The sequence below is a fragment of the Diabrotica virgifera genome, chromosome 2, assembly GCF_917563875.1.
Source record: "Diabrotica virgifera virgifera chromosome 2, PGI_DIABVI_V3a".
Lineage (NCBI taxonomy): Eukaryota > Metazoa > Arthropoda > Insecta > Coleoptera > Chrysomelidae > Diabrotica > Diabrotica virgifera.
In genome coordinates, this window is record NC_065444.1 from 243,683,705 (window position 1) to 243,711,003 (window position 27,299).

The 27,299-nt window shown below is 30.7% G+C and overlaps 1 protein-coding gene across 1 annotated transcript in view; it reads right to left on the bottom strand.

The window, feature by feature from the left end:
* The window catches only part of LOC114335486 (EGFR adapter protein-like), a 1,026,571-nt gene that overhangs the window by 682,767 nt on the left and 316,505 nt on the right, over positions 1–27,299 (bottom strand). Inside the window, exon 3 of the mRNA XM_050644412.1 lies at positions 7,986–8,013. The gene's annotated coding sequence lies outside the window, so the exon portion shown is untranslated. The remainder of the gene's footprint in view (positions 1–7,985; positions 8,014–27,299) is intronic.

The following is a 27,299-nucleotide window of genomic DNA, read 5'->3' on the forward strand; positions in this document are numbered from 1 at the left end:
CGTTGCAAAAGAGATTAGGAGGCCTTATAAAAGAGGTATCTCGGTTTCTATTTAGAAAGTCAACGATGACGTCATTAAGGCAACACTGAAGATGTAACGTCCAACACATATATAGCAATTGATGATCATTAAAAATTAAAATTGACATGTTTTAAATCTCTTTAAAAGTCCACTGTTTCTGAACTAATGAATTTATTCCATACTTTTGCATTATACTGCATAGCAGTTTTTTAAAAAGAAAAAACTTTGTCCGGACATTTTTAAAGACAGTCTTTATATTTTATCAACCGCCAACCTTTCCTGTTTGTTCTCCGTCTGGATCTTTTGTAATAAATATTTCTCCCGTCCCATCCACCGCCTCTCACCCTCCCCCATGAACTTCTCTCCGACGAAATTAAAGTGCAATATCAATCGAAGTGCACAACGTCACTAGTGTATAGTTTAATAGAAGATACCAGACAACACGACCATGACGAGACACGAGACTACCGAGCTGTAGGATGTTTCCTGCGACATCTCGACGAATAATTTGGGCTTTTCATTACGAGAACGTCGACATCCACGTTGGATGTTTGTTTGCTCAGTCGCTAAATTGCCTTCGTTTCGGTAAAGCACACTGATACGGATTTGAGGAAGATGTAAGTCCAAAGTAAGGGCTTGTACAGGTCATTTCTAAGTTTCTGAATACACTTGTCTGCATAATACGCATGAAATATATTCATCTGTAAATTCATCAGTGATTTAATGTACCAGAACACCAAAACTGTCCTTGTTGTACGGGAAAAAGCTCTTGACTAAGTTAACTTTTTCTAAAATAAAAATGTATACCATCTTTATCCAGTTGCAATGCGAAGGCAAAACTGTCTTATTTTTCACTTAGTAGGTACAGCTATCGCAAACCAGTAAATCGACGATTTTCGACTCTAATTGAAGTCATCATCAGAGAGGCGTAGGTTTGCTGCTCTCGGCCCCAAGTAACGAAACTCCGAGAGTTTATCCCCGCATTACAACTGATGTTATGGAGTAGGTGCCTAGCAACATCTGCTAAATGAAAGTCAAAGTTTTCAACCTAATAAAAATATTCAAAATATTTAAAAATATCCAAAATATTTTTAAAAGATATTTAATTGAAAACTTATTGGTCCATTTTCCTGAGAAATTTTTAGAATTCCCTCTTGTTTTCTTCACTTCAGCATCCATCTGGCTTGCAATTTTTAGAAGCGATGGAGATGTTACCAGAAAAATGGTCCAATAAGTTCAGAGAAATAAGGAAAAAAAATAGCCTGTTGGTGACACAACCCCCTCCAGGCCGAAACCAAATTTTTTGAGTAATATGGACATCTATAATAATAACCTATATATTTCCTGCAGCCGATTTTGATGATATACATAGTTATAAACAAATGAAGATCAAAAAACGGTAAATTTTCCCTTTTTTCGTCTATTACTAAGAAAATAGGCAATTTAAACAAATTTGAGAGTAAGAAACTCATAAACGGTATAAAAAACTTCAATATGGCGTTTGCTTAATATGTCTATCCTTATTGGTTGCTTAGAAAATTGCAAAATAAGTCATAAATTTTGAGTTTTTATAAATATTTATAACTTATGTAAAAATTAACTTAGAACCTTCTTATTACACGGAATGCTGAGACTTATGGTGCTTAATTTATACCCTAAATTTCGAAGAAATTGGTCAAATAGTTTAAAAGTTATTTAATTTGTTTATACCAAATTTATTTTTTTTGCAACACTGTAAGTCAGAAAATGATGGAGCTACAGTAATACTTTGGATAGTTTATGGAAGAAGGAAATTTGCAGTATTAATTTAATTAAAAAAAATTACAAAAAATAATTATAAATATTGCAAAATTATTTTTCAAAAACATGTGAATTAAATAAATGGGGGGGCTAACTTTGTCCCTAATTGTCCTAGGACAGTTGTTTTTCTTTCTAAATGTGTATAAAAATTCAGGCTTTCTAAATATGAAAAAATAATTTTTCTAAAGGTAACGGTTAAAAAGTTATTCGAATTGTTTATAAGTAAGCAAAAAATTGGCATGTTTTTTCAAAATAATTTTACACTGTTTAAAATTATTTTTTGTTTATTTTTAATAATGGTAATAGTATAAATGTTCTTCTTTCATAAACTATCCGAAGTATGATTGTAGCCTCATAATTTTCTGACTTGTAGTGTTGCAAAAAAAAAATGAATTTGGGATAAACAAATTAAATAACTTTTAAACTATTTGACCAATTGCTTTGAAATTTAAAATATAATTTAAGTACAAGAAGTATCAGCATTTCGTGTAATAAGAAGGTTCTAAGTTAATTTTTACATAAGTTATGAATATTTTTAAAAACTCAAAATTTATGATTTATTTTGCAATTTTCTAAGCAACCAATAAGGATGGACATATTCAGCGAACGCCATATTGAAGTTTTTTATACGATTTATGAGTTTCTTATACTCAAATTTGTTTAAAGTGCTTAACTTTTTGGTAACAGACGAAAAAAGCGAAAATTTAGCGTTTTTTGATCTTCATTTGTTTATAACTATGTATATCTTCAAAATCGGCTGCAGGAAACATATAGGTTAATAATATAGATGTCCATACTACTCAAAAAATTTGGTTTCGGCCTGGAGGGGGATGTGTCACGAGAAAAATCTTATTTCTCTTGACTAAATAAGTTTTCAATTAAATATCTTTTAAAAATATTTTGGATATTTTTAAATATTTTACATATTTTTATTGTGTTGAAAACTTCGACTTTAATTTTTTTTATTTATTGTATGTAAAGTTTAAATGTACAAGAATTATGGTGTACAGCATTAGTATATAAAGATCTTAAATCTTCTTCACGGTAGTGGTATAATATCTGTTTTTATACAGCATATCGACGGATTGGGTGCCCAAAAAAAGGAACGTTGTATTGTATTTTTGACGAAAAATGCCATTCCTGATAAATGTTCGACTTGTACTCTGGGCTAATTAGCAAAATTCATGGAAAAGTTATTTACCAGCAATTTTGTTGCTGGAATCGAATTATAAGATCCTATATATTAATAATATAGGTATGCAAAGTCCGCAGATAGTGTGCTACTTTTTTTATAAACAAAATGGTGCCGACAAATCGTATTTTTTTTCAATTATTGCTCTATAACTCCAAAGATTTTAACTTTACAACAAAAACACCCAAATAAAAATTCACCGCAATTAAATTCTGCATAGAGATTTGTTTTTCATGATTTGCTCCGACGAAAATTTTCCTCGGAAAATGCGGGTTTTCCTAACAAAAACTATAATTTTCAAATAAAGTTTTAGGTAAGTAATTATTAATAAATAATTAAATACCTTAATGACATCAAAGATTTCTTGGTATAGATTGTAATTCCAGAAGCCGGTGAAAATTAAACGAATATTTTAGCAACAATTCAATTGTTAATTAACAATTTACGATCGCAATAATAACCAAAATAATCATGATACATTGATCAAACTTATAAAGATTATAAAGATGAGATGCTTGTTTAATATTTTATCGACAAAATATAAATTTTTCTTTTTTTTGCATAATCTTTAAATTTTTAATAAAAAAATAGTTATAATACGTAGTCTAATTAGTAAAGTACAAAGAAAGGTTATTTACCAGCAATTGTATTGCTTTAATCGAACTATAAGATCCTATATATTATTAATATAGGTACGCAAAGTACACAGATAGTGTGCTACTTTTTTTATAAATAAAATGGCGCCGACAAATCGTATTTTTTTCAATTATTGCTCTATAACTCCGAAGATTTTAACTTTACACCAAAAATACTCAAATAAAAATTCACCCCAATTTAATTCTACATAGAGGCATGTTTTTCCCGATTTGCTCCGACGAAAATTTTCCTCGGAAAATGTGGGTTTTCCCAACAAAATCTCGAATTTTCAAATAAATTTTTTTGGCCAGTAATTATTTATCAATAATTATATAGCTTGGTGAAATAAAATCTTTCTTGGTATAGATTATAAATTCAGAAGCCGGTTAAAATGAAACGAATATTTTAGCAACAATTCAATTGTTAATTAACAATCTACAGTCGCAATAACAACCAAAATAATCATGAGACATTGATCAAACTTAGAAAGATTATAAAGGTGTGATGCCTTTTTAATATTTTGTCAACAAAATATAAATTTTTCATTTTTTTGCATAATCTTTAAATGTTTAAAAAAAAATTGTTATAAACAAATTAACATTTCTTAGAAATTGTTTATTATATTCTAATTTTAAAAAATACTTGAAATGCGTATTTCATAGGTCTTGAAAATGAATGCTTTAAAAAAATTTTCCAACCATTTGCAAAAAAGTTAGGAAACAGCAAAATAAATATACGATATCTCCATTGTTTATAATTTGTTTTAATTGTTTCAAAGCTTAAAAGTGAGTCTATGGTACAATCTAATTACTCACAAAGAATGTCAAAAATTAGTGCAAGGGTTATATTTTAATCAAAGATTAAAAAAAAATTTCTTGTAATTTTTAGCGCGAAAGTAGGCTTGATACAGAGCCGGAGATAAAATGTTCACTCGAAGCGACTGACACGCTTAAACTCGCGCGAGTTGTGTATGTGGGCGGGTAGCTACGGTACTGTATTATTCTACTTTCGTGCGTGTAAATTACAAAAAAATATATTTATAATCTTTAATTAAGATATAACCATCAAGCTGATAATCGATATTGTTTTATAAATAATTAGCTTGTACTTTAACTGACTTCTACGCTTTAAAAGAATTTAAAAAAATTATTAACACCGTAGTAATCGTATGTTTACTTTGCTGTTTCATAACTTTTTTGCAAATGGTTGCAAAAAAGTTTTAAAGCATTCATTTTCAAGATATTTGAAATACGCATTTTAGCTATTTTTTAAATTATAATATAATAAAAACTTTCGGAGAAACGTTAATTTGTTTATAACTATTTTTTTTAAACATTTAAAGATTATGCAAAAAATAAAAAATTTATATTTTGTCGACAAAATCTTAAATAGGCATCTCATGTTTATAAGATTTTAAAGTTTGATCAGTGTATCATAATTATTTTGGTTATTATTGCGACCGTAAATTATTAATTAACAATTGAATTGTTGCTAAAATATTCGTTTAATTTTCACCAGCTTCTGGAACTATAATCTAAACCAAGAAGGCTTTTAAGTCACCAAATTATTTAATTATTGGTAAATAATTACTTACCTAAAACTTTATTTGAAAATTAAAGATTTTGTTGGGAAAACCCGCATTTTTAGAGGAAAATTTTCGTCGGAAAAGATCGGGAAAAACACGTCTCTATGCAGAATTTAATCACAGTGAATTTTTATTTGAGTGTTTTTGTTGTAAAGTTAAAATATTCGGAGTTCTAGAGCAATAATTGAAAAAAACACGATTTTCGGGCGCCATTTTGTTTATAAAAAAAGTAGCACACTATCTGAGGACTTTGCATACCTATATTATTAATATATAGGATCTTATAATTCGATTCCAGCAATAAAATTGCTGGTAAATAACATTTCCCAAAAATGGCCTATTCTCCGATAATCAGCCCAGACTATTGTTATAAAATCCAGTTAGCATTGAACAAGAACTGGAAATGAAGTACTTAGACATTACACTTATTTATTATTGCATAGAAAATGAAACGAAGTAGTATCAAAAGTATATAGGAATTATATAAAAAAAAGAATGTGTGTGTACTTTGTACGCACGTAAGAAGTTATACTTCTATTATATGATCTAAACGAAATTAATATACTTTTTATTTATATTTTATTTAAATATTAAACTAATTTATACTTACTACTTCTCAAACATTTTTATTAAAACAGTGCCAAAAATTAAAATAATAAAAGAATAAAACGCACACAAACACATTAAAAATGCCACAAATGATTTCTGAACATTAATTGTCGGAAATTTTTTTACTAAATACGTATTTTTTGAAAATTAAATTATATAATAAATATACTTACAATCATAAAATGTATAAAAAAAAATAAAAAAATAAAAGTTTTTATTGGGATTCGAAACAGCTATCAGCGCGGTTGGTATATTGGGGTTCATTCGCCTTAAACGCTTCGCCACGGAGGCGATGTGTCATTATGTTCGAAGATCGACTAACTAAACGGATTAAGCTTTTGACATTTTTGAATTAAATTAAATTATTTTGATTTTGAATTGAAATGATTTAGAATTGAAAAAATACAACAAAACATAGAGTAAGAAAACAATATATTAGGTGAACATTGATAGAAATTTTGATGGTAATCAAATTATGTAAATAAAAGTATTACATACTATGTATTTTGGTAGGTTCAAATAGGTAGGTAGTTCAAATGGTAGATTCAAATAGGTAGGTACCTATGACACATTTACAATTATTACGTACCTGTTGCTTTTAAAAACTATTTAAATGTCACTATAATTATAAACTTTTTTGTTTCTGTCCTCACAACAATAAAACTAACATATTACACATTTGTTTACCTTCATATTAAACAATTACACTGGGGAACAATTTGAAACTCAATTTCTGTTGAGTTAGATTTTTGAGCTGTTTTCTATAGAATTACGCGTGCTGGTTTCAAAACTGTTTTTAGTTTTCTTCTATGACGTCACGTTCGTTTTCTATGTGGGTGGGGGGAATGACGCTCCGATAGCTGCAACTGGTCTAAACTTGCCTGTTCCTGTTCAGTTACGTCGGTTATACTCGATTATACTGCGGTAAAACGTTGTGTGTCGGTTAGCAGTACATATTTAGTATTTCTTTACTAAAGTGTATAAAAATACTTGGTGTGTTTGAACTGAAACGTTTCCTTATGACTACCTCTGCTCCTACACGTCGTAAGTGCGAAAACAGCCCCCATTCGTTTTGTTATATATGTGGCAGTTTTACCATTTCCAGTCAAACGACAAACATCAGTACTCAGTACATTTGTCAGACAAGCATATTTTGCCTATTTTAAAGTGAAATTTGGTGATCAAGATAAAGCATGGGCACCTCATAAAGTGAGACATGGCCAGTCAATGGGCACCTCAGTTTAAAAAGTTGACGTGATAGACAAAATCTGAAGTTATTCTCAGATCCAGATGCTAAAAATTAGTGAAAAGCAAGTGTCAGATCTAACTCAACAAAAAATGTGTTCCCCAGTGTTATTTATTATTGACAGATCACTTCAACACCCAATCAGAACCCGTATAACGACTAATACCATACTGTCGGTGTGCGCATGCGCGCAGATCAATATAAATTCACCCTCAATCTCAATCGCGCCTAAAGAAGTATAACTTTAAAAACTGACACTCGGGGAAGTGCCGACAGAAGTGAAAATGTGTAAAATTGAAAGTATGCTCATGAATATGATTGAAAGTGTACCTCAGGCGTTTGTTTCGCAAGCCCCCTAGGGTATACACTCTATCACTCCTCCAACCGTTATAATTTCGGTCGAACTTATACACAATTTATCCTATAGTATTAAAATTACTAATATCTCGCCGTAGCGATGACGGTCGCGAGTTCAATGCTTCTTCCCCATCCAAAAAGAGGTGCTATACCTATATTATAAATACTTGCGTGCGTCCTATACTATTTACATATATATACATACTCATAATATATACATATACGTACAGAATTTTTTTCGACGAAGCGATGATGGTCGCGATTTCAATACTTTTTTCCATCCACAAAGTGCACAACGTCGCTAAAGAAGTTTTCACTTCAAAACCTTAATAATAAAGGTTTACTTAAGTATAAGAAAGCTACAAAAATTTTGTATTAATTCTTAAAATGGATTATAAAAATTTTTTTGATGAAATAATATTCCAGTTTTTCTTATTTATAACGATTTTGCTCTGTACAATCATTTCATATTGAACTCATCAAATTCAATAAAAATATTAATATAAATACAGATTAGTAAGTAAATTAAATTTTCTTACCTAGAATACGGAGGGACACATCAATGACCTGAAATTAAAAAATTATTTATATCAAAATGGTTATTATTCGATGAATATCTTTGCTAATGTTTAGAACATATTTATAGTGGAACCCACTTATTAGAATACCTGTTATAGGAATATCCCGTTTTAAGGAATAGAAATTTTAGGTCCCAAAAGTTTTCTACTAGCTACCAATGATCGGTTATTAGAATATCCCGTTTATAGGAATACTTCTGCTTGCCACAAAGGCTATTCCAATAAGCGGGTTCGACTGTATTATATGCCAACAGCCTTTTTTAAATCAAATTCAAACTAATATTTAAATATTATTATTTATTTTTAAGCCAAAAACTTGTTAAAATTTATTGAGGCCTTTATTTATTTATTTATTTATTTATTTATTATAAATTAAATTTCATATATTTATTATATATTTATTTATTGAGTTAAAATAATTATATTAAGTGCGTGGGATACGTAGAGTCCTTTTATGTTAAAAATATCGGTTAAACTTCTCGTATGGTTTAGCTTTTGTTGTGCAAGATTTTAAAAAATTTCAATCTAAAACAAATTTATTGGCAATATTCTTATGCGCAATCTACTGAATTGATATTAATGAAATTGTGAACTATTTTACGATATTATAAATTTTTTTATAATATTTTTTATAATTATGCAGATCCTAGCTGCTTGTTTCAAGCTTCTTTTTGTATTTATTTTTATTTTGCATCAAGGGTAATAAACTTAATCAGTTTTAGCCAGTCGCATCTCATAGAAAATACAATTACCTCCCTTATTTTTATTTTACGACTACTTCACTCAAAAATAAATCATTTAAAAGATATAAAAAAGAAAAATAAAAAAAAACGATCTTTTTAATCATTTTTAAATATCTTAATTTTATTTAATATTCCCAATCTATTTGAGAGTGAGAGAAAGTCAATTATTATTATTGAAGTTATATAAGTACAACTTTATCTGCAAATATCAGAATGCTTCTCATATCTACATAAATATAGCTGTTTTATGTTAACAGATCTGCCCGATCTAAAAGACATCCCCAAAAAAATAAACAGAAAGAATAGAAAGGTTCTGAAACTTTTTCTTGTGACATATCTAAGTTAAATAAATATTATTCTTATGTATGATTAAGATTCAATTATTGATTGCAATGAAAATTACATTTTTAGTTGCTGTTTGACGTTTCGATTCTTACTCTAAAAATCGTTGTCAAAAAGATTACTTTAAAAAATAGTGAAGTGTTTTCATAACCAAATGTTTTCAACCAAAGTAGATTTTCAAACAAACTTTGGTTATGACAACACCTCAAACTCAAAACAATTGTGAGTTAATTTTTGATTATTTTTAATTTAAGTACTTCTTCTTCGTCTTCTTCTTCTTCTTCTTCTTCTTCTTCTTTTAGTATAGACATGACTCTGTCTGTTTTTTTTCAATGTGCCTCTTATCTAGTAAGTTGTCGTTCCATCGTTTTCGTGGTCTTCCCACTGATCGTCTTCCTATTGAATTTAAGAATTTAAGTACTTGTATGTATGTATCGGTTTTAGAACGTCTTTCGACGTTGTCCGATGCCTAACTTCCAAGACCTTCTACCATCCCATTGGCCATCTCTAAGATCCCTTGTACTCATTGCTTTGGTTACCCCTTCTTTCCATGTCCTTTTGGGTCTTCCTCGTTTTTTGCGGTTTGGTGTTACCCACTGCATAATCTTTTTGGGCAATCTTGTGTCTTCCAATCTTTAAACATGACCATACCAAATCAACTGTTTTCTCTCAATGTCTGTTGTTAAGTAACCATCTATTCCAATTCGTCGTTTTACTTCCTCATTTCAAACTCTTTCCCTACGGGATATACCTAACGATCTTCTAGACACATTCATTTCTACAGCTTCTAATTTTTTCCTGTTGTTCTCGGTTATTGTCCAAGTTTCTGCTCCGTAAAGTAGGCTGCTTTAAATAAGTATTTCATAGATATTGTATTTTCGCTGCTTTCCTATTTCGGAGCTCCAAAGTATTCCATTTAGGCAGCCAATTGTTCTTGTAACTTGTGTTACCTTTTTCTTTATTTCCTCGTCTTTTCCTGTTCTATCGAAGATTACTCCCAGGTACGTGTATTCACTACAGGATGTAATTTCTTCATTATCCTCTAGTTCGATATTTGATAACCCAGCTCCTATGGGTAGGTATTTAGTTTTTTCCACATTAATTTCCAAGCCTCACTGTTCATATTAATCCTTTAGTTTTCTTGCCATTTACTGCAGATCATCTTTATCATTAGATATGATGACTTGGTCATCATCAAATTGTAAGATATATAAACAAACCTCTCCGAGGTCTATACCCATACCGTGGCATTAACGTTTCCACTGGTTTAGTGCTTTTGCAACATATATTTTGAACAAAGTTGGTCAAATACAGCAGCTCTGGTGCAGACCCGTGTTAACGATGAACTTTTACTTGTGATGTAGAATTTTCATATAGATATTTTAAGGCTTTGATTAGACTGTAGCTGATGTTAGTTTCTTGTTTCAGCCTGTTCTTCTTCTTCTTGTTCCCTATACTCCATCTCAATAAGATTTCTAAGAATGCGCCCGTACACCCGGCTTAGTGTACTAGTTACCGATATTCCTCTCACTTATTTCCTTTTTTATGAATGGAAGCAATATAAGCTACTTTCCATAAACTGGGGGTGTGACACCGTTTATATATTTGTTCATATACCAAGTAAGTGCTTAAAATAGTTTATCTGTGCCACATTTCATTAATTCGGCAGGAATATTTTCTGGTCCTGGAGCTCTACAATTTTTTAGTTCATTTACACTTTTCTTCACCATATCACTTCCCACTACTATCTCTTCGCCTTCAACGAACACTTTTGTTGGTGATTGTGTGGTATATTCGGCTCTACTTTCTGTTAGCAAAATCTCGTAGTATTCTCTCATTTTTCTGTTGGTATTAACTGAATAGACGTAGCATTTCGTTCTGTGTTCTTTATTTTGTTTAAAAATTTCCATGTCTCTGAACACTTCCTTCCGCCTATGTAAGTGTTGATATCTTGACATTTCCTATCCCACATTTCTTTTTTCTGCTGTTACTGCTATTCTTGTTGTTCTTCGTAGGTCCAAATATTTGTCTTTGTCTACTTGATGTTTAGTACTTAGCCACCGTACGTACGCTTTCTTTTTCTCCATTATTAGATTTTGTATGTCTTCGCTCCACCATAACTTTTTACCGTGTCGTTCGGATTTTAAACCAAGCGCTTCTTCTGCGGCTGTTTGCATACTGTCTATTATATTTTTATACACTTCTTCCACGGATACATTTTGGATTATATCTTCTAATTTTTCATTTAGACTTCGTTGATATAGTGTTCTCGTACTTTCATGTTGTAAGCTGTCCAGGTTGTAATTTGTTGTGTTAAAAATTTCTGTGGCTTCAGGTGGTTCTTCTGTTTTCTTGGATCTAAACGGAAAAACTATTTCGGTCTTTACCATAAAGTGATCCGAATCACATGATACTCCTCTATATACTCTTGTATCCATTATGTACTTGTAATGTTGTATTTTGTTTTGTAATTACGTACTCTATGATCGAATTTAAGTACTTATAGACATTTTATACTTCACCTATAAAATATCTGAACTGATATTTTTTAATCAATAATTATTATTGTTGATATCTATATACACATTTCACATAGATATCATACGTGTATAATATTATAAAATACTACCTTCCTCAGATTCTTCACTTATTTTCATGTTTCACAAAAATACGTACTGCAATCAAGCCACATCGAGATTATAATTTTCTACTGACGAAAATCAAATCGAAAAAGCTGCTTTGATAGATATCATCTGCTTTACCCATAATTACTTTGTGACGTATACATACGTGTTCGTGTTCATTCACTGCTCGTCTTTCATAATCACATAAAAAATCTGGCGTAACGAGAGAAAATCTGACAGAATCAGTAAATATTCCCTTTTAAGCGATATGGATTTATAATGAATGAGCTCAGTTTTAATTGCACTTTTGCACTGTAGTTTCAAAGCACAAGCAAATATTTAACCTTTTCAATGAATAAATACATTACATACAAGTGTATACTTATTTTTGGACTGCTATAAAACTTTTAGTATTATATAGTGAATTAATACCAGGTGTACGAATAGATTTTTATTCAAGGTTGATGCTGCGTGTTTTATTTAATCCTTTAAGTGTCAGTGGTATATACATTTACCAATATTGTTAAAGGCTATTTTTCTAACGCACAGCAATGAGTACTAGATCGTAAGTACAAACAGTATATTGGTGTAAAGGATCTTTGATCTGATACCATACGACTCGCATATATCTAAACCAATCTGACGGCCATTAAGTGGTAAAGATAGCTACCACTTGAGCTATCATCTGATTTACCCAATAATTACTTTGTGACGTACACATACGTGCTCATTCACTAGTCGTCTTTCATAATCACATAAAAAGTCTGGCGTAACGAGAGAAAATCTGACAGAATCAGTAAATATTCCGTTTTAAGCGATATGGACTTATAATGAATAAGCTCAGTTTTAATTGCACTTTTGCACTGTAATTTCAAAACACAAACAAATATTTAACCTTTTTAATGAATACATTACATACAAGTGTATCTTTTTCGACTGCTATAAAATCTTTTAGCATTAGGAATTAATACCAGGTGTTACGAATATATTTTTATTCAAGGTTGATGCTGCGTGATTTATTTAATCCTTAGAGTGTCAGTGGTATATATATTTACCACTATTGTTAAAGGCTATTTTTCTAACGCACAGCAATGAGTACTAGATCGTAAGTACAAACAGTATTGATGTAAAGGATCTTTGATCTGATACCACACGACACGATATATCTAAACCAATCTGACGGCCATTAAGGGGCAAAGATAGCTACCACTTGATGAGATATCATCTGATTTACCCATAATTACTTTGTGACGTACACATACCTGCTCATTTACTGCTGGTCTTTCATAATCACATAAAAAGTCTGGCGTAATGAGAGAAAATCTGACAGGATCAGTAAATATTCCCTTTTAAGCGATATGGACTTATAATGAATGAACTCAGTTTTAATTGCACATTTGCACTGTAATTTCAAAACACAAGTAAATATTTAACCTTTTCAATGAATACATTACATACAAGAGTATCTTGTTCGACTGCTATAAAACTTTTAGCATTATATAGTGGATTATTACCAGGTGTTACAAATATAATCAATAAATATTTCCTTTTAAGCGATATGGATTTATAATGAATGATCAGAGTTTTAATTGCACTTTTACACTGTAATTTCAACATACAAGTAAAGATAGCACGAAAAGGATCACCAAACGGCCGAAGGAGGATAGGAAGGCCAAGGCAGAGATGGAGAGACAACCTGGATATCTGATGAGGATGCATCCGAAGATGGAACAGGCGCGAGCCTATTAAGGAAGCAGGAAGAAGAAGAAAAAGTAAATATTTTACAAATTGAAGAGTCTCAGATGCAGAATTCACCATTAAAATGGTAAATAGTTATTTAAATCTGAGACTTTTCATATTGAAAGTTCTTTCTGGTACATCCTTAATCTGCGACTTTTACAATTTATAAGACCGCAGACGACGAAAATAGAAAACAAAAAGGACTCCACTATATGCAATCACATTCAGATTTCATTTGTCGCGGAAAAGGACAGAAGAGGAACTTTCTAGTACTCAAATCTGAGTAAAGATAGAAAAGTAAAAGATGGTTTTGCTTGTTTTTGATTCAGAGGGATGCACAATCGCTGGATAGCTGTTTCCACCGTTTCAGGCTTTTTCAACAGCGCTTCAGAGGAGTGCACGCTATTGCCCATGTAACTCGGAAAATATCAACCGGATGAAAAAAATTGCTGAAAAGAAATTGTAAGAAATTATATTTTGAAATTTTTAGTTGAAAATGGCGTAGATATTGAACAAAAACAATTGCTATAAAATCAATCAGGTCTTACGCTCGCGCCATTACCGCATACGTACTATCTTAACTATTAATTTTAGCAAAAAAATGAAAGAGGTCAAAACTGTGTAGAATTTAATTCTCTATATTTTTGTATAGTAACATTTTTGTCGTAAAACTAATAATAAACGAAATAATTCAATAACTATGCTCTAACTGTCAATATTTTCCGCCATAACTCGGAAAATATCGCCCACACGAAAAAATTGTAATAATATAAATTATAGAAATTCACATTTTTATCAATTTTGGTTCGTATACTATTTGTCAAAAAGTTGAAAATGGCGTAGATATTGAGCAAAAATGGTTCTAGTTTAAAATCAAGATGGCGGCTAACTCAACGGCGCAATTCAGTCGAGATTTTAAATTTACACTACCATTGACTCTCCCTGAAGATTAGAAAAATAAAATTTGGGGCAGCTCCTAATGCAATGTTGGGCCTGTTATTCGTCTAACCCGACTGGACTAGTCTTATACCGCAAACTTCAAAATAAAATTTTCTCATGTATACACTCTACCTCCTATGGTACCACAGCCAAAGTCTGAACTCCTCCAGTTATCCTTTCTCAATATATCTTTAGTATCGGTTCCCACTTCTTCTGCCCACCTCTTTCTTGGTTTTTTCTACTAGTCGTCGTCCCACCATAGTTCCACTTAGCGTTCTCTTAGGTGTCCTATCATTAGCCCTTCTTATGTGGTGACCTGCTTAGCGCAATCTTTTTTATTTTTGCATACATTTTTATTGAGGGACCTTGTAATATTAAACGACTAGTGGTTGAACTTTATTCTGTTCACCCCATTGTTGAAGTTGGGTCCTCATTTCAAAAGCCTTGATAAAGGTTTTTTTATCTTTTCTCTGTCATGATCCATGTTTATACGTCATATGTTGCGATTGGTCGTATGATAGTTTTATATAGTTAACTTTTCTTCCATATATATTTTTTGACTGAGTCAGCAGTTTTAAAAACATCGTGCATATTGTCTATATTGTGTGTAATATTAAACAATAAAGGCAATAGAAGACAACACTGATGAACTGCTCTTTGTATAATAGACCAGGGCGCATCTGTAAAAATATTGGTACATTTGGATGTTGAGAGGTGACTCAATGTTTGCACAAATTGCTTGAAAATAACTCATATAATCATATTTGAGTTATCCTCCCACTTACAAAGTTCCGGAACATTGTTTAAATAATCAAAATGTAAAAAAATGGAGGAAAAATTCGATTTGTTTCTTCGTTTTTTGATTATAACTTTAAAAGTATTCATTTTCGAGAAAAATTGTACTAACATAAAAGTTGCGCAATTAAATGTACTATAAAATAGGATTAGCTAACATTTTTAAAAGTTGTCACCCTTGTTGAAAAATAGCAATAATTTCGAAAAAACCATGAAAAAACAAGTATTCACATTTTACGTTTTCCAACCATTTATGCTACACTTAGGACCTTCATACTTCACCCAGAAAAACTATATGATATAATAAAATAATACTGTAAATTTAATTAAGATCCGTTTAATAGATTTTGCAAAATAAACTTTGCAATCTAGCTTTCGCAAAAAAAAATCATTTTTTTAAAATGTTGCAAGACTGAAAATAAAGTAGACAGCAAGTTGAATTTTTTGTCGGATATAGAAAAATACCGTACCTCTCATTTATAATTTACAAAATTAAAATCAGTGAACTACCACGGCGTCAGGAATTTTTTTAAAGAAACATTCCTTTTTGGTGCTACGCGCGCAGGACAGCGGATACGTTTGCTCTGATTGGGCATTCCAATGACCTTTGATAATTATTGACAAATTTTAATTTTTAATACATTTCGATATAAATAAATAAATTTGTGTATCGCAAAATAAAAACACATACTCTGTCCTTTGAAATAACACTTTTTTCAGCAAAAATTTTCTTTGTTGATATATTTTAGCTTAGAGAATAAAAGTTTATTATTTTTAAATATATGCAATGGTTTAAAGAATATTTCACAAACAATAATCAAATTAGTTTGATTTTTGTGGAATTAAAATATTAAAATACGACAAAATATACAGTAAGAAAATAATATATTAGATAAAGATTGGAAGAAATTTTGGTGGAAATCAACTTGTATGAATCGAACACCGCTGTCCTGCGTGTAGCACCAAAAATTAATGTTTATTTAAAAAAATTCCTGACGCCGTGGTAGTAAACCGATGTTAATTTTGCAAATTGCATATGAAAGGTACAGTATTTTTCTATATGCAAAAAAAATTGACTTTGCTATCTACTTTATTTTCAGTCCTGCAAAATCTTGAAAAATGAATTTTTTGTGCGAAAGCTGGATTGCAAAATTTATTTTGCAAAATCTATTTAACCGGTCTTAATGAAATTTACAATATTGTTTAATTATATCATATATCATATACTTTTTCTGGGTAAAAAATGAAGGTCTTAACTCTAGCACAAATGGTCGAAAAACGTAAAATGTAAATACTTGTTTTTATGGTTTTTTCGCAACTATTGCTATTTTACAGCAAGGGTGACAATTTTTTAAATTATTATCCAATCCTAGATTGCAGAAAATTTAATTACGCAACTTTTACCTTTGTACAACTTTTCCGGGACGTGAATACTTTTAAAGTTATAATCAAAAAACAAAGAAAAAAATTGAATTTGTCCTTAATTTTTTGACATTTTGATTATTTAAACAATGTTCCTGACCTTTTTGAGTGGGAGGATATCTCAATTATTATTATATGAGTTAATTCCAAGCACTTTCTGCAAAAAATATGAGTCACCTCTCAACGTCCATCTCAAAACAGATGCGCCCTGGACTATAAGTATTTTTTTTTGTTATTAACTTTTAAGTGAGCGAAATCTTTTTGGTTCTAGTTGCTTATTATTTTGTATGCAAGAGTTTGTTTTCTGTTTCTTCTGTCTATTTTTTACATAACAGTAATTTCATTTATAATTATTGTACTAAAAGAGACTTGTACAGAAGAAACAACATGCCTTACATATCCGACACATACAAAAAAATGCTACGAGGCAATTTTAGAATCTAAAGAAAACTTACTTCAAGATGAAACATTATTTTCCTCACGTGGAGGTGTCAATTTCCAACTAAATTACTTATAACAAATCAACTAATGGTCTCAAATGAACTAAAATATCTCATTTCTTACTAACACGAGAAGAAAGAGGCTCGAAAGCGAGGTTTCATTATCCTAAAGAGTAGAAACTTTTGCAGCAACTTGCTAAAGCTTAGTTTCCCGTTACACAGACGTTCGTTTCGTTTAGTTTTCCTTTTTCAGGAGCGTGTAGTTTAAATGGGGTGTGACAATTTTTCAAATATAAATTTATTACATATCTGTGGACAGAGTAAGGAAAATAAAAACAATTTTATTTCTTTTTAAAAGAGCGTAGGTGCAAAATTTCGGGTCAATGATTTTTAAATCCATTCGTTTTTTTCGAATCCTGAGAAAACTAATAAATATTTTTGAAAAATTTAAACGCAGACTGAAATTACATTATTACTGAGTGCCGAAAATCCCTAAAAACTTCTATATTGTTTATTTTAATAAGTAGCGGGGGCGACACGGAAGCGAAAATTGAGTGTGAGTTTTAATTGCAAATATCTCATTCAAAAGAAATTTTCAGTTTATTCTAAGAGACTTTTGGCTCTTGGTAATAAATATTTTGATTACTAAAAGCATATTAATAAATAAAATGAAATATTCAAAATTAAGATACCAAGACACGTGGAGAGTAACGTCGTGGTTAGGTATAGAAACAGAAAATGTTATAAAAAATTATTACAGGCTTAGAAAATCTTGTAGAGTGATGGTTAAAAACTTACCCCAAGAGAGAATATGAAAGTCTGGAAATAAATAGCTGGTATCAGCCTTATAGTGGGCTTTGATAGCGAAATTAATTTTCCATCACAGAACGTTAAATTTGAAATAACGACTAAGTATGACTTAATGAACATACATAGAACACAAGTTTATATCAGATACTAGAATGTAAGATTATGAAGTATGTTCAGTATAACTTAGATGAAAAGAGAGTTGCCTATAGAACGGGCGCCAAACAGGTTTTTACCGGAAAAACAAGTTAAAACGAATACAGAAGATAACTATTACTAAAATATTAAAGAAAATAAAGTAAAATAATTATTTAAAAATAAAATAGCAAAGAAGTGACGTTTGTAACGTTATATACAAGTTGTAACGCTATTGATGATGTTTATCTAGAGCAGAGGCAATTGATGATCATTTAAGCCAAACAAATGCGCCAGATTGAGTTCCAACCCTCAACCAACCATATTCGCTCTGAGTGATCGCTAGAAGAGGTCAGTAAAAGAAGACTTTAAATTTTAGAGGAGTAAACAAACCCCGCATAGGAGAAAACAGAAAACAGCATGTAAATGACAACGTAAAAGAATTGGGGTGAAAAGAAATGTAAATCACGGACACGTTCTTTAAACACAGATATATTCAAAACTACATATAAAAAGTATAGGTTTCACAACCTGTAAAGAATGCATTGATTAATAAGAAATGGGCACATCACAAGACAATACTTACATGAAATTCATTTCCGCCACTGTTGTAGTCCTCGTCTTCTCTAAGAGAAACGGAAAATTGGCCGACGGCACTCGAAATGCACACACATGCAATTGCACTTAAGAATCTCGCCCCATTTTTCATTTAGTGTCGCTTAGATGTTTGGTTTTTGCCTGCAGGAAAGCAGGAAAGCACGAATAGGGCATAACAGGTGGAAAAGTTAGTGCCCGTCTTGTTTATTCCGTTTATAGGCACAGACAATGTAATGGAAATGTGAGTGGGTGTGTAATTTCAACGACGTTGAATAGATAGACTTGATAGTTCGAAATATTGCTCGATACAGTATACAGTTCCAACGTCTGATTGGAAAAGGCTATGTAGTGATAGAAATCTGTATATTACTAAATATTATGTTACTATTATAACTCCTGTTTCTACATTAATTTGGTTTTTAACGCTTTACCTTATCAATTTGATAACTTTGTATGTAATAATATGAACCTTTAAAATTTTTAGTTGCTAAGATACAGAAGCTAAAAGTTTAAACTCAAAACTAACGATTTATCATCACGCTTGGGCAAAAATGTGCACATTCAAAAGTACATATTATGCACGACTTTTGTCAATTAGGTTCAGAAAAAGTTCAAGGTAATATTCAACAAAGCACACTACGAATTTTAAAGTTTATTATATTCAATTGTATTTTCTATACTTCAAAGGGCCCCCGGTAAGTTCTCTCATTCCCAGAATTCAATTTTTTTCATTTTTTAAAGTTCTGTGTAATTAAACGATCAAACGCAATTTTAGCCCACTACCCCCTTCCTCTTTAGTCTATCACAAAAAAGTCATTGTTTTGTTTTTGTTTTTTAGGAGGGATGAAATGAATTTAAAACTCGCAAAAAATTCTCACGATTAGTTCGGGTTTTTACAAAATAATATGTTTATTTTTTATAGATTCGTAGGTTGAGTGTAGATAAAAAACAATTTTTTTTGGAAAAAACCGTATAACTTTTTTAGAGATGGCTGCAGGTTTAATATTTTTATTTTGTGTATTGTATTTTTTTTTATTTTATAAAAATATGTATTTTCAATTTTTAAAATTTTTTTTCGTAAGGTGCCCTCCCCAAAATTTGTTTTTAAAGGTTTTGAGTATGTTTCCCATTTTATAGACTTCAAAATAGATCAAATCAAGATTTATTTCCAGGTTATTATTTACTTGAAGTGACGTAGTTCGTCAGGGCATTCAAAAATTGGGCGAAAAAAATTTAAACCCCCCAGAAAATATATATTTTTAAGGTTTTTTTTGGGTTCTTAAGAATTTTAGCGGGATTATTTATATTTTTGAGATCGATACGACCTGATTTATCGCGTCTCCAATTTATATTAATGATGTATTTCCCATATTTAGAAAATCTAGAGATTTCTTGAAACGAGCAAAAAACCCGTTTTCAAGTGTTATTGGGATTTTACTGGATTTTGTAATTTTTTGCCATTATGCGCCATTCAATTGCACGTTTCAAATAATTATGTTCTAGAAAAACATAGATGATGTATCATATTATATGCACCTCATCTTATGCGAAAAACCCAGTTTTTAATAATTTTTTGATTTTTCTACTTTCTATCACCTTTAAACACTAAAAAAACTAAACAATTTATACACTGTCGTCAAAACTGCGCCGTCTTGTTTTTAAGCACACAAAATGTAAAAAATTAAAAATATTTTATCAGTATTCTGTTACGTAGGTTGTATCGGTATAAAAAATATGATTAGCCTCGCTAAAACTCACAAAAACCTTTAAAAACCTTAAAAAAGATTTTTTTTTGTGGTTTGAACTAGTCCTGTTTTCGGGGGGTGGGGGGGTACCACGGCCTCCCTTATTCAGATAGACTTACCAAAGTTTTTTTATGTATTTTGATCCATAGAACACGAATTTTTTGGGTAACAGTTGATCCGGATGTCGATCCGGATTGTTATAGACTGAGATTTTTATAAACAAAGAACTTGAGGAATTACATAACAGCGATTTCTCGCAAAACAAAACATTTTTTTGTATTTTTTGGGTCATTCTAAGTAAAAAATGTTCCAAAAAATTTTTTCGTAAGATGCATACTTTTCGAGATAAACGCGGTTGAACTTTAAAAAAATCGAAAAATTGCAATTCTTCAACCCGAATAACTTTTGATTAAAAAAGGAAATAGTAATTGTGCTTGCCGCATTTGAAAGTTCAAGTCAAATTATATCGGTTTTAATTATTTGTATTGCTAAAAATTTATTTTTTTATTGTTAAACGGAGCTATAAACATATAGTGTTTGAGTAATGTTTTCAATGATCTCCCATTTAAAATCGAACGAGTAGGTAGAGTAGGTACAAGTGCAAGCCAGGCAATTTCTACGTAGCATGCATTAAAACGAATGTATTGTCCACGGGAAACACCATGTGTTTAGAGCTTTGCTTAACAATAAAAAAATAAATTTTTAGCAATTCAAATAATCAAAACCGATATAATTTGACTTGAACTTTCAAATACGGTAAGCAGAATTGCTATTTTCTTTTTTAATCAAAAGTTATTCGGGTTCAAAAATTGCAATTTTTCGATTTTTTGAAAGTTTAACCGCGTTTATCCCAAAAACGATGCATCCTACGAAAAAACTTGTCAGAACATTTTTTGCTTAGAATGACCCAAAAATACAAAAAAATGTTTAGTTTTGCGAGAAATCGCTGTTATGTAATTCCTCAAGTTTTTTGTTTATAACAATCTTATCGACATCCGGATCAACTGTTACTCAAAAAATTCGTGTGCTACGGGTTAAAATACATAAAAAAACTTGGGTAACTCCATCTGAATAAAGGAGGCCGTTGTACCCCCCTGGCGACAGGACTAAACGTATTTCGTGAATGTTCTGAGGAACTCAGTTGCTTTTAAGTATAAGCTATAATAAACCTTAATTTGATCAATTTTGAAGTCTATTATAAAATGAGAAAAATCCTTAAAAACAGTCTTTCGGTTCTTAAAGGTCGCGCACCCTATGGAAAAATATGGAAACATTTCTAAATATAGTTTTTGATAAAATACACAAAATAAAAAAGCTTTAATTTGATTGTTGTGAAAATAAAAAAAAACTACAAAATGACGTTTTTCAGTATAGGTGGAGGGGTGGCAGGCTAATATTGTGGCGAGATATTTTTTTTATATGAAACGTAAAACAATAATTTATAAAATTGACTCAGGTTGTCTATATATCACATAAAATATAATCAACCCCGCAACAACTCATAAAAGTCCTTAAAAACCATTAAAAAATACTTGCTTATTTGGGGGTTTAAACGTATTTCGCCCAATTTTTGAATGTTCCAAAGGACTCAGTTACTTCAAATTATATTATAACTTATAAAATAATTCTGATTTGATCCGTTTTGAAATCTATAAAATGGAGAGCATACCAGAACAACATAAACAGTGCAGACATTCCACAGTTATATTTTAAACAAGCAATTACCACAAATAAATATCTCCAAAGCAACAACAAAAATATTTATGATTCAGAAGACTCGCTTTACACATTTATAAAATTTTTAATTCAAACTAAACAATGAACACAACAGGAATAAAATTTAAATCAATTTTAAATTAATAAAAGTTCAAAATTAGATTTAGGTGGCTGTATGCTTTAAAACGAATAATATTTTATTGTAAATGCAAATGCGCTGAAATACAATACTAGAACAGTTTTTGAAAATTCCATTTATCCATACAATCACTATGAAATATCAGTGTTGTTATTATATAGGTAAATGGAAGAGCAAAAATTATGAAACAATTTTATTTGATACAAAAGAAAACTGAAAATCGTATATTGAAAATACCAATAGCGCTAGGTATGGCAATTGTTTCGAAGCCACTGTTTCGGAACAAAGAAAATCAACTTATTAAATAAATAATTAAACAAAATATTTTTTAAATAGAACACTTCTTGGTGATGGTTAAATAAAGCACAAGAAAAAATAAAAGAGAATAGGAAATTTTACAAAAAATGGCAAGAAAATAAACGATGGATATACATATACATACATATACAGGGTGATGAATCGTAAAACGGGCCATAGGAAACTCAATGTAAAATTCTAAACTGTTGAATTCCTGCTTCCCTAATTATTTTACATCAAAAGTCATGAGAACTTATTTGTAGAGGATTGAAATATGAATTAAAAACAAAAGTTACAATTAATTGTTCTACGATTTAAACACATTCAAAAATTTTTGAAAAGATAATGTATTTACCGCAGTAGGTATGTGTGGGCATATTAGGTCACACGTTACTATTTAACTGATATTGTGCACACTATTGACTGAAGAAAATTTATTATTAATACATTCTCATTAACTGAGGGTATCTTATCAACTTTATTGTGTTTTAAACAATAAATGATAAAAGAAATAAAAAATTGACAGTTCAAATTGTTTATATAATAACTTTATTGTCACCAAATGCAACCTTATACACATTATTGCACTGTGTGTGGCCTAACTTTGGCGTATTACTTTGAAAATTGTATTATATTTTTACAAAATTTTGAATAATCATTTTTCGTAGAACAATTATTACAGTTGTTTTCAATACAGATTTCAATCCTCTACAAATAGTTTCTTATTATTTTGATGTAAAATAAATAGGGAAGCAGGAATTCAACAGTTTAGAATTTTACATTGAGTTTCCTCAGGGCCGTCTTAAGCATACAGGGCGCCGGGGTGCGAGACCCATCTTTGCGCCCCCTTTTGTCAGAAGATTATATAGGTTATAGGTACGCAAAAATTAAAAATAATTATGTTTGCTTTCTTTATTTATATTTTAAAAAACATGGTTTGAGTATTCAAAAAAGATCAATCTTATAACACTATACTATATCAAAGTCAACTTTTCTAGCTTTTAAAAGTTGGCAAAAGTGTTTATTTCTTCGGTGATACTTTTTACTTTTACTTGTTTTTCTATACTTATTAAGGCCAGATTTGTTCATATGTCTTGGTCCATTGTTGAGCGCAGATAATTTTTGATTAATTTAAGTTTAGAAAAAGACCTTTCTCCTTCAGCTGGAAGCAGATCTTTAGAAATATTTGGGAAAACTAAGAGTAAATTAATAGATTATACAGGGTGTTTGGTAAAGAATGGTCCATAGCTTAACCTTTGATTTCTGAACTTCAAAAGGTCGATGTAAGCTAACTTACCGTAGTACGAAAGTTGATAATAACTGAAATACAGGGTATCAAAGTTAAACTATTATTTTATTTTATTCTTGAATATTTCCTGACAGGTATGAGATAACAACCCAAAATTTGGTAAGCGGTGATTTTTTGGGACGAGAAATCTAAATTCGCCACCAAAAATGATGTATTACTCAGAGGGCACCACATACGCCTTTCAGCGCTCATTTAATACGTTCAGTTTTTTTATCCCCCACTCTACTTACATTTTGAATCAAAATTTTTAAACGATATACTACATTTATCTCGCTAAACTTAACCGATTTCGAAATAAACACATTTTAAATCTGCGATGCAACTTAATTTTTTGCAGGCCATCATTGTAGTTACACCCAAAAAATAAACTTAAAACCATAACAATTGTGCAAGTTCTCATATTTATGTTATTGCATCGCAAATTTCATTAGAAGAAATTTGAGATATATTTTTGAAAATTATTCTGTATTTAAATTTATTTTTCGGGTGTAACTACAATGATATTATACAAAAAATTAAGTTGTATCGCAGATTTAAAATGTGTTTATTTCGAAAACGGTTAAGTTTAGCGAGATAAATGTAGTATATCCCTTTTAAGTAAAATTATTAAGAGAATAAAAAATTTGATTGAAAAAGTATGTTGAGTGGGAGATAAACAAATTGAACATATTAAATGAGAGCTGAAAGCTGTATGTGGCGTCCTCTGGGTAATACATAATTTTTTGGCGAATTTAGATTTCTCATCCCAAAAAAACCCCGATTACCAAATTTCGTTTTGTTAGCTCATGTTTGTCAGGAAATATACAAGAATAAATAAAATAAAAGTTTAACTTTGGCACCCTGTACTGCATTTTGGATATTATTAACTTTCGTACCTACTAAGGTACGTTAGCTTAAATCGACCTATTTTAAGCTCAGGAATCTAAGGTTAAGCTATGGTCCATTTTTTACCAAACATCATGTATAACTTAAAATATCGAGTAGAGTTGTGTCTTTATTTATAAAAAATATTGGTAACAATTCTAACTCACCATCTCTATCCATCATATCTATTTCCATGCGCTATTTTTTTTTGAAGATATTCTTCTTTAGCGGCAAATCGATTGAGGGTAAAATTGTGCATGAACCACGCGCCTGCGCACACTGACAGTATGTAGTTCTGACAGTATGTAGTTCATTGCTAATCTTTCAAGATAGGTATGTATGTATCTGTAACCGTGCAAATAAGTCATTAAAAGAATATATTAGTGGTTTTAGGAAATGTATTATTTATAATAATTCTCGTGTTTTTGGATTTGTGTTTCCCTGTAGTAAAATAATAAAGTATGTAGGCATAACATTTTTACAGTTTGTCGCCGTGTTGTGTAATTATATCCGAAACTTACGTGTCAATTCAAGTGGCTCGATGGCGTAGTTGGCAGAGCGGTGGGACAGAGAACGGAAGCACACGAAAGGTCGCGGGTTCTAATCCTGGACGATTCATACTTTTTTTTATTTTTCGTTATTTTAATAAAAATTTTTTGAAAGTGGTAGATAAGAAAGTTAGTTTAATTATTAAATAAAATACAAATAACCTGTTAAGTATATTTACTTCGTTTAAATTACCTATATAATAGAAGAATATCTTCTTACGTGCGTACAAAGTACACACACATTCTTTTTTGTAAATTCGAACATTTTGTGTTTTTTTAGTTTTCTTCGGAGTTTCTCCACCTCAATATATTTTCCAAGAACGAAAAATTATGATTACGTTTCCTCAACATTTCAAATCTTTTACTTAATTTTGTCAATTTTGCCAATTTTTTAATTAATGTCAATGTCCAATAAATAATAATAGAAGTTAACTTTAAAAATTTCTTTTGGGTCTAACAGAGGCTCGCCTACAGCCTCGTAATTGAAATGTGTTTTTCGGGGACGTGGTCGAACAGTTTCAGAAAATTTAGTTTCACAATCGAGTTCTTTAGCAATTGGTACTGAGTCAATTCATATCTGCTCAAACGCAGTGTCAGTGCGGTTGTTGGCTACATCTTCACTAACTTGATCAAGCATCTTAACAGCTGCCAAAATAATAATATCCCGCGTTTGCAAAGTTTTACTGACAATATTAACTTTGCTTAAATATTTTACCAGTCACGACAGAGCAGATAAACTTCAAGTTCTTTAATTATGTCATCAATGAGCTTGCGATGTTTCTTGTGTCATTGTCGTACTTGCCAAAAATTGAGTGTATATTGAATCGTAAATTTTCTCAATATTAAAAAGAAGTATACTTTTAATGAGTCAATTCTACTATTTAGTAGCTTCATTTAGCACTAAATTAAGGCTGTGAGCCGTACAAGGAATATAAAACGAACGAGGATTCATGTCTAAAATTTTTTTAGTCCAATATTTTGGCTCTCATACTTGCCCCATCATCATACCCTTGGCCTCGTAAATCATCTAAATCAATATTCATTAATTTCAAAAATTCTAATAAATAATTTGCTAATCCTTGTCCAGTAGTATCAGTAACCGGAAAAAATCCTAGAAAATTCTCTCTAACTTCGGCAAGCTTTGTTACACGAACCTAACAATAGTAAGTTGTTCCTTGTGTGAAATTCGACATTCAATATTGGTCAAAATTACGCATCACTGTCTTGAAATTATTTTCGGAATAATCTAAATGGGTTTCATATTCCATTTGCATATCGTAGGTGCAGTAAGCATTAATAGCCTTTGTAAAAAATACCGAATGTGCAATTGTATATTTTTGTTATTTGTCGTTTTTTTTTTAAAGAATTTTGAAAGTACAAAAAGCGTAAGTTTGAGCCTAGCAAATGTTCGGCTTGCGCCCCTTGGACTTGGCGCCCGGGTGCCTCGCACCCCTTGCACCTCCGGGTTGAGACGGCCCTGCCGTTTTCCAATTCACCACCCGGTATGCAGTTACCTATAATGTCAACAAAAAAAAAAAAGTGAAAGAGGCAGAAACAAAAAATCTATACGATCTGAACTTATACACAGTTAACAGATAAATGCAAAAAGAATCATATGTTTGAAAACATTCAAAGTGATACAGTGCATTTAAGCCTTTTTCGCATTTTTGTTCTTTTGATTTTTTTCTATATCCTCTTAGCCAACGACAATTAATCAAACTGTTAGTCTTCTTTTGTTACTTTGTAAAAAAAATAATATTTTCGGCTAGTTTTTAAACGAAAAATAGGGTGCACAATGCACATCCTTCCACCCTTACAACATCGAGACTTTGAACTTTTGCTGCCGAAGATGCCCGAATTTATGCTGTCAAATCTTCTAGAGAAACTTTTTGGTAGCCATCTTAAGTTGTGCTCACTACGGAGAGCAATGGATTGTATCCTCGCCCCGACCCTTGCTCCCTGGTATTTATATTCGTTATATTCGTGAATTCTCGCATTTAAAATAATGTATTTATTTTACATAGCGATCGATAATATAGTTTCGATCGCTAAGTAAAATAAATACATTATTTT